The sequence below is a fragment of the Mauremys mutica genome, chromosome 5, assembly GCF_020497125.1.
Source record: "Mauremys mutica isolate MM-2020 ecotype Southern chromosome 5, ASM2049712v1, whole genome shotgun sequence".
NCBI lineage: Eukaryota > Metazoa > Chordata > Testudines > Geoemydidae > Mauremys > Mauremys mutica.
In genome coordinates, this window is record NC_059076.1 from 24,353,309 (window position 1) to 24,366,336 (window position 13,028).

General features: G+C 40.3%; 1 protein-coding gene across 4 annotated transcripts in view; it reads left to right on the plus strand.

The window, feature by feature from the left end:
• Positions 1 to 13,028, plus strand: part of AFF1 (AF4/FMR2 family member 1) — a 168,133-nt gene that overhangs the window by 98,000 nt on the left and 57,105 nt on the right. Inside the window, exon 1 of one of the 4 annotated variants that reach the window (XM_045018574.1) lies at positions 10,171 to 10,585. The exons of the other annotated variants lie outside the window; for them this stretch is intronic. The gene's annotated coding sequence lies outside the window, so the exon portion shown is untranslated. Of the gene's footprint in view, positions 1 to 10,170; positions 10,586 to 13,028 lie in introns of those variants that run through there. 4 annotated transcript variants of the gene reach the window in all.

Sequence of the window (13,028 nt, forward strand, 5' to 3'; positions counted from 1 at the left end):
ATCAGAAACTAAAATAATAGTGGTGTTTGTAGTACTTTTGAAGAACGAAGGAAAAAGAGTGCCATGGTTGTTTAAAATCATAATATGGGTTTCCACTGCTACCCACGTTTTATGGGCTGCATTTATGACAGTGTGTTTGAATATCACTTTCTTTGGTGTTTGATCAATTACTGTTTTATAGTTGCTTTTTAAATATTTAACCCAATAATGTGCAATGTGAGGAACCAATATTAATCAAAAGCTATAGTTGAGGACCATAAACTCAGAAGTCAGGCAGTGTATCTGTTGCGGTTCCTGCAGCACTTGAAACTTGCTGTGCATGTTGTTTTGTGTTGTGCTGTGTTTGTGGTATTATTACATTTACTACAAAACACTGCATCTGTGCAAGAGAGGGGGGTATATGATGTGGGAACCATGGGTAAAGTTTTCAAAAGTGCAAGAGTCCTTTTTTCAAAAGTCATGTAATTCAGGAACTTAAGTCTTATTGAAGGCTAGAGGGATTTAGACTCCAAAGTGCTTAAGGCCCGGATTTTTCAAGATATTTAGGTGGCATTCTGTTCCATGTTGCAAGGCCAGAGTGATTTAGGGCTTGTCTTCGCTGCAGAAGTTAGCTGGAGTTACTCTATTCTAGTTACTCCACTCCAGTCAGCTCGAGTTAGGCCTGGTCTACACTAGAAGATTAGGTTGGCATAACTATGTGGCTGAGGGGTCTGAAAAATCCACACTCCTGAGCGGCGTAGTTAAGTCGACCTAAGTCCCTGTGTAGACAGCGCTAGGTGGAATACTTCCATTGACCTACTTACTGCCTCTTAGGGAGCTGGATTACTTATGCTAATGACAGAATCCCTCCCATCAACATAGATCGTGTCTACACTGAAACGCTGCGACTGTAGCATTTTAAGCATAGACAAGCCTTGAGATTGGATTACCACTTGGTAAGCTGTGCTATTTGGATCTGTTGCCTGTGCTGCATCTCCGCAGCATTACTAGCTTTTCAGCCACACAAGCAGTAACACCCCCCACCCAATCCCGTGCAGAGACGAACAGACGACACGCATCTAGCTCAAGTTTAAAGCACCAGTTCACTTGAGCTAGAGATTTTGTGCCACAAGAGTTGGGTTAGGAGAAGTACTCAGGTTGTACCTTGAGCTACTGCTGCAGTGAAAACAAGCCCTCTGACAGCTACGCCCTCATTTTCAGAAGTGACCTTGGCACTGAAGAGCCTAATTACCATTAACTTTCAATGAGCGTTATGCTCCCAAGTGCCTGAGTCACTTTTGAAAATTGGATTTAGCCATCTAGGGCACTTGAGTTTTGCAACCCTGAGCAGAGCAGTGCTTAAATACAGTACGTTTAAAAAGCTGGGCCTAAGTCACTTTGAGAACAGAAGTTCTTAAATTGTTGAAAATGTTTACCCTGTAATTCGAGTTTTCTGATCTGTCGATTTATGGTAAGTGCAATAGTATAATTGTAAATATAAAATTACCTAATTTTTTTTTATACTTGATTTGTTCAATTAAAGTAATACGTGGGTGCATTTTGAAGGAGCCATTCCTGTTAAAGATCCATATGTTAAATCCTATTTGGGAGGGACCGAGTGATGTATATAATGTCTCAAGCCACAGAATCATTCTTTAGAAATGCATTAAGGTGCAACAGCCCTTATGGCACTTAAAATTTTTGGTGACGTAGTAATGCCAGGTAGGGATGTTAATTTTTTTCTTATAATGAGTCTTTTATTCAGGGAACTGGCATAAATTCTGTCAACAAAAGCACACTTTTGCCCGGTGTAAGCTGCGTCTATAGTAGGAGGGTTTGCTGGTGTAGCTACACCTGTATAACAACACTGGCATACTTTTTCTGTTGTCGATGAGGCCTTGGTGTGCTTTGAAGCATTCTCACAGTGGAATGACTGGAATGAGAGATCCTAGAAGGAAAGCAGAAGTTTCAGTACTGAAACTAGTGGTCTTAGTTTGCTGTTCTCTTGGAAACGGTGTTGGGTCTGACAATGCCTACGTCAAATGAAACGTTGGTCTATTATAAAGGAGTAGTGAAGATCCCCATTACCGTTTTCTGAGGAATTTTTTAACCTTTTTTTATTCTTCCCAATTTCTGTCCCGTTTTCATTGAGGAATGGAAGGCTTCTGAGTGTCAGAATCAAGAGGTTTCTGCGCATAGTCCTTTTAAGTCGTGGGGGCTGTTCCGCATGAGATATGGAGTTGAAAAGTTATTTGGGAGCAGCACTTTTTTTGGGGGTGGGGGAGAGGTAACTTGAGTCACTGCAAAGACGCATCTTAAACATAGGAGAGATGACGTGGTACACAGCTGAATGTTTTCCACAAAAGCTTATGCCCAAATAAATTTGTTAGTCTCAAAGGTGCCACACGGACTCCTCTTTGTTACAGCTGCATAAGGTGGTTCTGCTCTGTGAAAGCATGGCTTGAAATCTGTGGTCTGTGTCAGGAGCAACACTGACATATTTATAAGGGAATGGCAGGAACCATTGAGGATTAAGTAGCTAATGTGATTGTACAGTGCTTTTATCATAGAATGTGATATATAAATAATGGTTATAATCTGAGTGGTTTTTTTTATTATTACAAGACTTTTTCGGCTTGATTCTAAGAGAAGGAAACTTCTTCCCTAGGATGGAAAATTGGGGATGTGCATCCGTAGAGCGAAGGGAGATTTTGGTGCTAAGACTTCTTATTAAAACAAAACAAACAATAAAACAAACCAACAAAAACACCACCCACAACTTAATTTGTGAAATAAGAATTCTTGACTGGAATTCTCAGATGTACGGTATTTAGTACAAGTTGTCATGCACTTAATTTTCATATTAATCTTTTTTATTTGGATTTCAGTTATAATTGGGTGAAGACCAATTAGAGACATAGGATTCACTTGAATATTAAGCAGCTTTTGTTTCTTAAAAGAATCAGTTTATTTTTAGATTGAGCAAAATAATCCATCTCAGGGCTAGAAAAGCGTGTAAAATCTTTAAAGAATGTTTGATTTCCTCTGGGCATTCACGCATAAACACCACAGTGCAACCATTGTTTACTGAACATTTAGATGTAAAATGCTTCAATTGTCGGGGTCATCTCATGTCAGCTTAAGAAAGCAAGAGTAGAAGTCCATGGAAATAGTTTGATTTGCTTTCAAGCCCAAGATGACTGCTGTGGCAGCAGGGAATTGCTGTCTTCTCTTGTGGGAATGGACTGCTGAGTTTACAATTAGCTCATCTATAAGATTGAATAGGAACAAGATAACTATTAGCATTGTACGGTTGCTAATCAGTGGAATAACATCAAATGAACACTGCACTGTAGTATTTGAGAGCAAAGGAACAGAAGTAAATAGGTTAAGTGGTGCTTATTAAACCTTCCATAGACTAGTTACCATGCTTTTTTATTTTTATTTTTTAAAAAGTGAAATGTTTAGAGAAAATTCTCGTGGACTTTGATGGAGCTGGTCAGGCTCATAGTTTAGGGCCAAACATTATTGTTTTGTGTTCATTTTTTAGAAAAATGACTTTATAAATAATGTATTTTTGATGTTTTGTTGACATTTCAGTGTCATCTTTTTTAATGGGGAGAAAGAAAGAAAGTTTTAACATTTTTCTACAGTGTTGTTACCTCGATGCCTCAGCGTTGTGCTTAGTGCATGTAAACCAGAATGTGAAACGCAAAAGCGAAACTAATACTATGTACAGTACCAGCGTGCTCAGAAATCAGGTCAGTCTCTGTGGTGGAGAAATTAATTATTCCCCCCTCAAAAGCATCTTTCCAGTTGTTTACCCTGAAATCACCACTGTGATCTCTGAGCACCTCACAAAGCCTAGCAAAGCCTCAGAGTCCTACATATGGTTTCGTTTCCTCTTTCCACAAAGGTAGAGAGTTGATTTTTTTTTTTTAAATTGGTTTTGTGTTTTGGTTTTGCTTTTTCGGTGCCGCCTCGTCTTCTCACTCCCCTCCCCTTACTTCTATTGTATTTTTTTGTGTTGTGAATTTTATACTTGGCTCTGAAAACGGTGAGTTAATTCCTGTGTTAATTCCATACTCTTGGGCTGCTTCCTGAGAAAATTCAGTCTCCTTTCTTAAAAATTTAACTTTCACTGATGATAGATTCCTGAATTTCCTATAATGAATCAATCCTCTGGTATAAAGGGCCCTGTTGTCAGATAAAGATGTGTGGATTGTTGGTTTCAGTGGGAGTTAACCCTAGTAAAACAACATATTTAATAAAAATGGCCTTCAAAATCTTGAGTTACGATTTTCCCAAGCCACTTACTAGGGATGCTGTCAGTTACTGCAGAGTTTGAAACTTAAGTAAATGGCTTCCTCAGCGGTCAGACTAAATGATCATAAGTCTTATCTTAAAATCAATTAAATCAAGTAAGTGTTTGTTTGGGGTTCATGCAAAAATCACATAGTTGAAGAGAGAATTAAAAAGTAAAACCTTACATATGTGCTTAACTTTAAGTAGTCCCATTGAAGCCTGGTCCTTGTGAAGTTAATGAATATAATTCACTCCCTTAAACTAAAGCAAGTCTTTTCAAGGTCTGAGCCTGATTCCCTAGGGTCCTGATCCAAAGCCTGTAGAACAGGGGTAGGCAACCTTTGACATGCGTGCCAAAGATGGCACGCGAGTTGATTTTCAGTCCTGGCCACCAGTCCAGGGGGCTCTGCATTTTAATTTAGTTTTAAATGAAGCTTCTTAAACATTTTGAAACCTTATTTGCTTTACATACAACAATAGTTTAGTTATATATTACAGACTTATAGAAAGAGACCTTCTAAAAAGGTTAAAATGTATTACTGGCACGCAAAACCTTAAATTAGAGTGAATAAATGAAGACTCGGCACACCACTTCTGAAAGGTTGCTGACCCCTGCTATAGAAAGACTCCCATTGACTTAAGTTGGCTTTGGGTCAAATCCTATTTCATTATTTAAAAAATCACTCATTTTTGTACATTGTTTAGCCTGGTATTGTTACAAGAAACACAAGATTTCTGTAAGTGAAAGAAACTACAGAGGGAAATGTAATTTTCTTTTTTTCCACCAGTTTGCTTTTTTTGTGCATTTGACAGATCTTTGTGTTTAGTAAGTTACTGTTTCCCCTGTGTAGCGGTCAGTTCTCTAAGGGCTGGTGGGGATCTTTCACACAAAAACAGGTGGGGGAGAGGCATTTTAAAAATAAGAAAATATGATTGTAAAATCTCAGGTTTTTGGGGATGATCAAGAGTAAGTGTCATATCTGTATTTAACTCATTTTTAACAATTGACTAGATTTCAAGTTAATGGTGCATGTCCATTTAGATTAAACTCTAATTTGCTCCCAAATCCCCAAGAAACTGCAGTGTGTTAGGTGGTGTAAGAATGCTTTACACAAGTGTAAGCATTAAAAAATGCTATTCCTTTTCAAATGGTCATTTAAAAATCTCTGCAGGGCACTGTCGGACTGTGCAGTAGTGCTGGTGGGTGCGTGGCTTGGATGCGTGCTGAGCACTGAAGCTGTGCAGTCTGAACTTTGGTTAATCAAACTGTGTAAGGTGCCCCAGGGTTGTACTGTACTGCTCACTGTGCTATGGATTCCGCAAGCCTGAAGCACTGTGAAGAGGTGCCAGCTGGCTTCAAAGCCTCTGTTCCTAGTCTGCGGCCCCTGTAAGAGTATGATCCTGCACCACTGAAGTCATGGAAAGCTTTGCCATTGACTTCAACAGAAGTAAGATTAGTCCCTAAAACCAGAGACTGCCTTCGCTTCCGCTGCGCTACTGGGTAGAGAAACCTAGAGCGTAGGCTTTCCAGAGCTGTCTGGCTTCCCCAGCCAGCTGAAACTGTTTATCCAAAATGATTAGTGGTGCCTTAAATAACACATCAAACAGAATAGCTATTTGTGCGTATCAGAAGCGGGAGGTGCTGGTGAAACCTGTGGCAGGAAACAAAAATGTGGTTTTATACTCCAGGGGGCTGTTGTGGGTAATCAGTTTCACCAGCACCTCATGCACAGCATGTTTGAGTCATCACCTTCTTTTGTTTTCAGTCTTTTTTTTTTTTCATTCAGACAATGCAGTAAACCCATGGCCTAGCTGGAAATACAGGAGCAGCAGCAGTGCCTTTGCAGGAGAAGGGAGTAGGTAGAGGAGACGAAAATATGGCCTAGGAGGAATTGTGGAGAGGTATTGGAGGACACAGTGGGCAGGTTACCAACCTGGTTAAAGCAGAACCTGGGCACAAACCTATACACCCAGCCATGCCAGCTAACCTGATTTAAAGCACCACAGTCTTGATCAGTGTTTTGTAGATAGTATCTGGAATAGACAACACTCAGGTAAAAGCCTGGACTAACTCTGCAGGGAAGATGTACTTTTTTATGACAGCTGCTCCTCTCCGGGGGTTACCATTAACTGTTTGCGGACATGCAGGAAAGATAAGGCAAATCAACTAAAGATGTAAAGTCAATGTGTGTAAACAAAAGTGCATTAAATCCCTGTGTGGATAATCTCATTCAGTAGTAAAGTTTTTTTGTTTGCTATAACTTATCCTCTTCAGAGGAGCTACAGCGCTCTAAGGCCACTATACTCCTAAATAAAAGCATCCACACCAGGGTTTAAACATGCTTTCATTTATGCACATTGACTTCACTCCTTCAGTTGATTCTCCTTAACATTGCTGAGTGTCCCTATATACACAATGCCCTTGGTTTCTGGTATCTGGCCTAGAGCTTTCCCCAGGGTCCTCTGGGCTTTCATGCAGGTTCCTATCATCAGTAAGGACTGAAGCATGCAGAAGATAAGCTGACAGCAGTGCTTGAGCCTTCTGTTCCCCATAGAGCTCCTGTCTGATTCTCCAAACCTCAGTGCTCTTCCTCCTTCTTTTACTCCCTTCCCCGAGGGCAGGAAAAGTCCCTTGCTTTTTTTGATTCATTCGAAAGGACGCTGGTGAACTGTTGCAAATGATATGGCATTTAGGTGACTCCCCTTGGGTCGACAGGCAAGGCTGCTTAGGGTTCAGTAAACAGTCGTGTAATATTGGGTAAGAACATTCCAGACAAAACCAATGCGAATTTGGGGGCATCTGACATAACATTGTTATTAGTTAGTTTCACTATCTCTTGGTCTTGCTTTGTATTGGTAGCAAATCTGCACTGTTGAGATTAATAATAGGACTTTGCATAGGAAGAAAATCACCTAGCATTAGACTGATGCTGCTTCATGAATCGTTAAAGGAAAATGTTCTGTGCATAAAACAAATCCTCGGAGAGCAGACCTGGAAGACCTTTTTCCCATGAACTCTTGATTAAAATAATAAATTTCCAGTGCACCAAAAGTTCCACTATGAGAGAGACTGATTTGGATGAAAAAAAAAATCTGTTAAATTAACATACTTTATCTGCAGCAACTTTTAAACCTCTTTCAAATATGCCCACAAGGCCCACCCATGTTGACAGTCTGCCAATAGGACAGCGTGTACTTTGGTTATAAATTTACATAAGTTATTGTTCCCAGAAATAAATTCACGTCACCTTCATGTTTGCTTTTACATGCATCATCCATAATGGAAGCATCGAAATTACTTGCTGTTTGAGTTTAGCAGCAGTAAAAACCTAAAGTAACCTAACCTAAAGTCTTCCCCCTGAAGAGAGAGGGTGGCCATGAGCCATATTTTAGCCCTGTGTGGGCCACAGACATCCATCCATTCAGAAAAAACATCTTAATCTTTTAGAAAGCATATGTTCAGGTTCTTATTACTGGTGCCCATCACCATAAGAATGCCCCCTCTCTCTCTACAAATCAGAATATAAAATTTGGGCCTAACAAGGTCAATTCCTGTTAGATGTTTTAACAATTTTCTACCATACATTGCAGAACATTACCACATAGTAACAAGAGTAACAGAATTCCTAGAATGTATCTTGTTTTACCAGTATATTTCTGGATTCAGTTGTGGACTAGTTTCTTTTAAGAACATGCAGAAAAAATACATTCTAGTAATGTTAAGAGGAAACAGTTTAAATCCCCCAAAATACAGGTAATAGATTGTAGTTGAGGATAGGCTGCCATGCTGGCCTCAGCTTGCCTTGCTGTATGCAGATAATTTAACTCCTATAATATGCAAGGTCTCCCCCAGCTCTGAAGCCTCTGCTGTAGTAACTAGACACATACAGGTGAATTGAGGACAGTACAGTAGCCTTGAGCTTAATTTTCCTTTGTTTTGTGGTTTTCAAATAGGCCCTGCATGTAAACACAGTTTTGTTGTTGTATTTACAGTTGGGCTTCATAACATTCAAGTGGCAAGAGCCAGAACAGTTAAACTTTTTGGTTTTGTTTGTTTTTTTGTTTTTAAAAAAGCACCAATTTATTCAATAGAAAACAGCTGAGATTAATCTGACTTTTTAAAAATAACACTACCTTCTAGTGCGTATAGATTACCTGGCATCTTAATAGTTCTTTAGTGGCAAAGGTCTTAACTAGTCCAAATAAAATTAGCAACACAGCCAATGGGATAGAATGCATGGGTTGAAGGCTCAATCTCTCTAGGGTGACCAGATGTCCCGATTTTATAGGGACAGTCCCGATATTTGGGGCTTTTTCTTATATAGGCTCCTATTACCTCCAACCCCCGTCCCGATTTTTCACACTTGCTGTCTGGTCACCCTGAATCTCTAGAGCCTTTTTGCATTCCTTGAACTTTTCAGTGTGCTCTCTTCACGTTAAAAATCCATCTGAAGTTAAACACAGTATAGTTCTTACTTGTAGTATTCTTAGTTCTTACATTGATGTATTTTCTTTTTGGAAGATATACACATCCAAATGTCCTTTTGATTGAAAAATGTCAGAATACTTGCTCAAATATCAAATTCTTATAAAAAAAAATGTACAAAGCTGCAACGACTCAAGCCAATATTCAGCTCTACCCTGTACGATCAATATAGAGAAACTGGCTGTCTGTTCTGTACAGGATATCGCAGAGGAAATTCTAAACAGAATGTGACAGTAGTAGGCATTCAGATAAGCAGTGGGGTGGAAAGTAGTGATGCAGGAATTAACAGAAAGGTCCATAACACCTTAATGCTTCCATGAAGGCAGTTCACTTCCATTCCAGTTAACATATGCATCCAGATCTCCTTTCATGATCTCTGCACAATCTGTATGCTATTACTGCTGCCAACTTTAAAAGTGCTCATTTGCTTCATCAACGACACCCTGTGACTGGTGAAGTAATGTATGGCCAGTTTTGTCTTGACAGCAACTGCTCTAAACTACTGTGTATATTGCACATCTTGCAAGGAATCCAGTTAAGATGTATGGATGTGGTGGGATGGGGAGGAGAGGAACCTCGTAATCTATGTGAAGCATATGACTTTTTTTTAATTAATTGTAGCAAATATCTTTTTTTTAGGATTTTAGGATGGAGGAGGACAAGGTGTATGTCACATTCTGTGTCATATCTCACAAAAGTATAGAAATGTCCCAGTTGTGTGTCTGTTAATGATTTAATAGTGAGAGATCTTCTAGCTATGAAAAAAATAATTAGTATTGGAAATTAACCTTATGATGAATACCTCATAATTTGGCACCAATTGTGTATTAACCATTGCACCTTCTGAATGTTTTTCATTTTGTTAGTTTAATTCCAGACTAAGTATTGTAATACCTTTTTTCCCGACTTCTCGCAATATGTGTTCAGTCTTTCTAAAATATATTTTGTATCTCCTGGCAACGTATGTATTGTTTTCTTTTTTTCCTGTTTTATGCCTACATCTCTTTGATGGAAAGAATTAAAATATAACAGTATTCCACGGCAGTGGTCCAGTACAGTTCACAATAATGTAATCGTAGTGTTTTGGATTACAATTGTAGAATATTGTGGTCCTTTCTATTAAATAAGAAATGTAACATTTAAATGTGCCCCAGAGGGGTTTATATTAAGAATTCCACAACCCCTCAAAATCAGGCCTTTTTTTTTTTATTATTTATTAAAAGGACCCTAAATATGGATTGAGGTGCCCAACTTTAGGTTCCCAAGCTTGGAAAATTTTGTTACAGTTTAAAAAGTAACAGTTTTAAAAGCTCTTGGAATGCTGAGTGAATGAGAGAGAATGGGACCTCAGGCATCTCTTCCATTTGTTGAACAGCATGACAGACTTTGGGTTATCATGCTGTTAAGCTTCTCTCTCCCCCACCAGCCTCCAAAGCAGCAGCGCTATTCCTGTTGCCATGACCTTCTAGCTGTGGTAGGTCAACACAAAAGGGTCTCCTCATGCCAGCTGAACTGACGTCGTATCTTCCTCTTCATTACTCCTTCTGTTGATTACTGAACCGTTACCGGTTGCCAGATGAACTTTTGATCAGCTACAGTGCGTCATTTGTGCACCAGATAGCACTGTGCCATAGCTGAATGCCAGTGCCTTGATCCTTCTCATTCTGGCCTCTTCACGACCCCCTTGAAAATGCCCAGCAGGGTTGTGCAAGGTGTGAGACACCAGCAACCTCTGTGGTCTTTAAGGCACATGGACTTGGTCACCAAGTTGAATCTGCGGTGTTCGCCACATGGTCGCTATCCTCTGTCAAGTAGGTCTGTGCAGAATTTATTTTAACATACTTTCTTAAATTTGAGACTCCCTCTCTCCCCCAACACATACACCTGCCCTGGATTGGTGAAGTCTGTTTTAGAGGAAGACTATTTAACATCTGTCTTCTGCCTTCCTGTTTATCTATGATGGTTTTTTAACTCTACATATGGGGAAATGCTTGAAGATATATTGGGCTTGATCATGCAAACCACTGAACATTGTTTCTGATCCAGTAAGGCATTTAAGCTTTTTTTAAGTGTGTGAGGAGTAGTATTGATTTCTATTACTCGTGTGCTTAAGTACATTGGATTAAGCCCATCAATAGCATTATTTTGTTTGGCTTTTAACATGCAAAGCCAAATCCTTTCCGGTATTTGTTATTTCTCTCTGCTAGTGAAGAGAGAAACACTGTCCTAAAAGCACCCACAACCACCCTCAAATTACCAATAGAGGACTGAATAAAGGAACTGCTATACAGGAGCATTTTATTAGTCCGTGTAGTCCAGCATTCAGGTTCTGCCACTAGCCAACACCTTGTGCTTTAGAGGAAAGCAAAATGCCCATACTGTACCTGGACAGTGGTACAATAATTAATTTTTTCTTGCTCCTACTGCTATAGATTAACTTGTGCCCCCATGAATCATGAGAACTTAGTCCTTGTAATAGTATTCTAGTTACTATAACTACAGATACCACTTTCATAGATACACATTTTTAAATCTTATTTGAGTCTGTAGTAACCCCCCCCCTCAGCTTCATGGAAAATGCATATTGTCACGTTGTCTGGAGTGGCTTACAACTGAGAGTGGTAACCTCAGGGCAGACTGTCAGAAAACAGGGCAGATACCCCAAACTGGAGGTATGTTCTGTAATTAGATTTCACCCAGCCAGTACCAGATGTGAACTCCTGGATCACTATACCAGTCTTACCATGCAGTCACATACAGTCCCCTTAGGTCGGGGTTTCTCAAACAGGGGTTGCCGCTTGTGTAGGGAAAGCCCCTGGCAGGCCGGGCCTGTTTATTTACCTGCCCCATCTGCAGGTCTGGCCGATCGCAGCTCCCACTGGCCGCAGATCGCTGCTCCGCAGCCAGTAAGTCCCTCGGCCCGCGCCGCTTCCAGCAGCTCCCATTGGCCCAGGGCAGCGATCCGTGGCCAGTGGGAGCCACGATCAGCTGGACCTGCGGACGGAACACACCGTCCCGTCCCGCCAGGGGCTTTCCCTACACAAGTGGCGACCCCAGTTTGAGAAACCCTGCCTTAGATGCTTCATTCTATCTTGTCACTCAGACAAACTGGACTTAGTGATGAATGGTCCCTTACACCAAAGATCACATCACATTTAGGTTGCTTCCAGTCCTAAGAGATCAGTCACTTACCCAGATCAGTTGATACTCTAGATCTTACACCAAAGACAACACTGGTAGCCAATTCTATGGTTAACTAAAGGTTTATTAGGTAAGAAAAGGAAATGAGAATTGTTATTGAGAGGTAAAAGCAGGTAAAATATATGTACAGGTGAGTCACAGTCTGTAGTTCCTTGTGGTGGCAGAGTCATAGTAATCTGCCAGTTTCCCTAAAGTTTCTCAGGGATACCCAGAATAACTCTGGGGAACTCCTCCTCAGCTTGAGCTGACAACCTGGTCTGCCAGCATCACACACACATACTTGCTCGATGCTTTTAAATATACTTCACCAGTAGGCACCATGCCTATGGTTTTGTGCATGTAACTAAGGTGTGTGTGGAGGGTGGGGGTGGCAGTATGGTTCTCCGAGGAGTCTGCATCATTCCCTAATTGAAATTTAGTATGAACGTGTCGTGAAGAAATCCTAGTTGGAGCGTGTACAAATGGCAGTGTCAGCCAGAAAATATGCATGGTGTTAAATCTAGTTTTACTTGGAGAGTAAAGTTTTACAGTGTTCTCTCTAAAGTCTGTAAAACTGCTCACAGGGATGGAAAATAACATGTCATATTTAATGTTCTGAAATCACAATTCTTCAACAGAGCTGCTTGATTGTTTTTTTTGTTTGTTTGGTTTTTGTTCTTCAGGGTTTGGGGTTTTTTTTAACTCTCTTCTTTGGACAACAATTATTTTTTCCCTTTCCCCCAACTCTCTACAGAACTGGCAAGGAAAGTGCTTGCTTCTGGGTGGTAATGGTGGTTTAATGTTAGGAAACATGTTGAAACAAAACAGAGATTTACATTCTTCATTCTGAGTAATATTCTCTCCACCTACATAAAGCCCAGAAATTCAAGTTCTGTATGTGTGGGGCGTGAAAAGGTTAGGGAGGGGAACTCATGGGGGTTCAGATACCACAGTGATGGGCACAGTAGAACAACCTGAAAAATGAAACACATGCGTGCACCCCTCCCCCCAACCCATGGCCAGGGTGCAGGGCAGCCTTGACAGTCTCTTGACATTGCAGTTCCAGTACTTCTGGGCT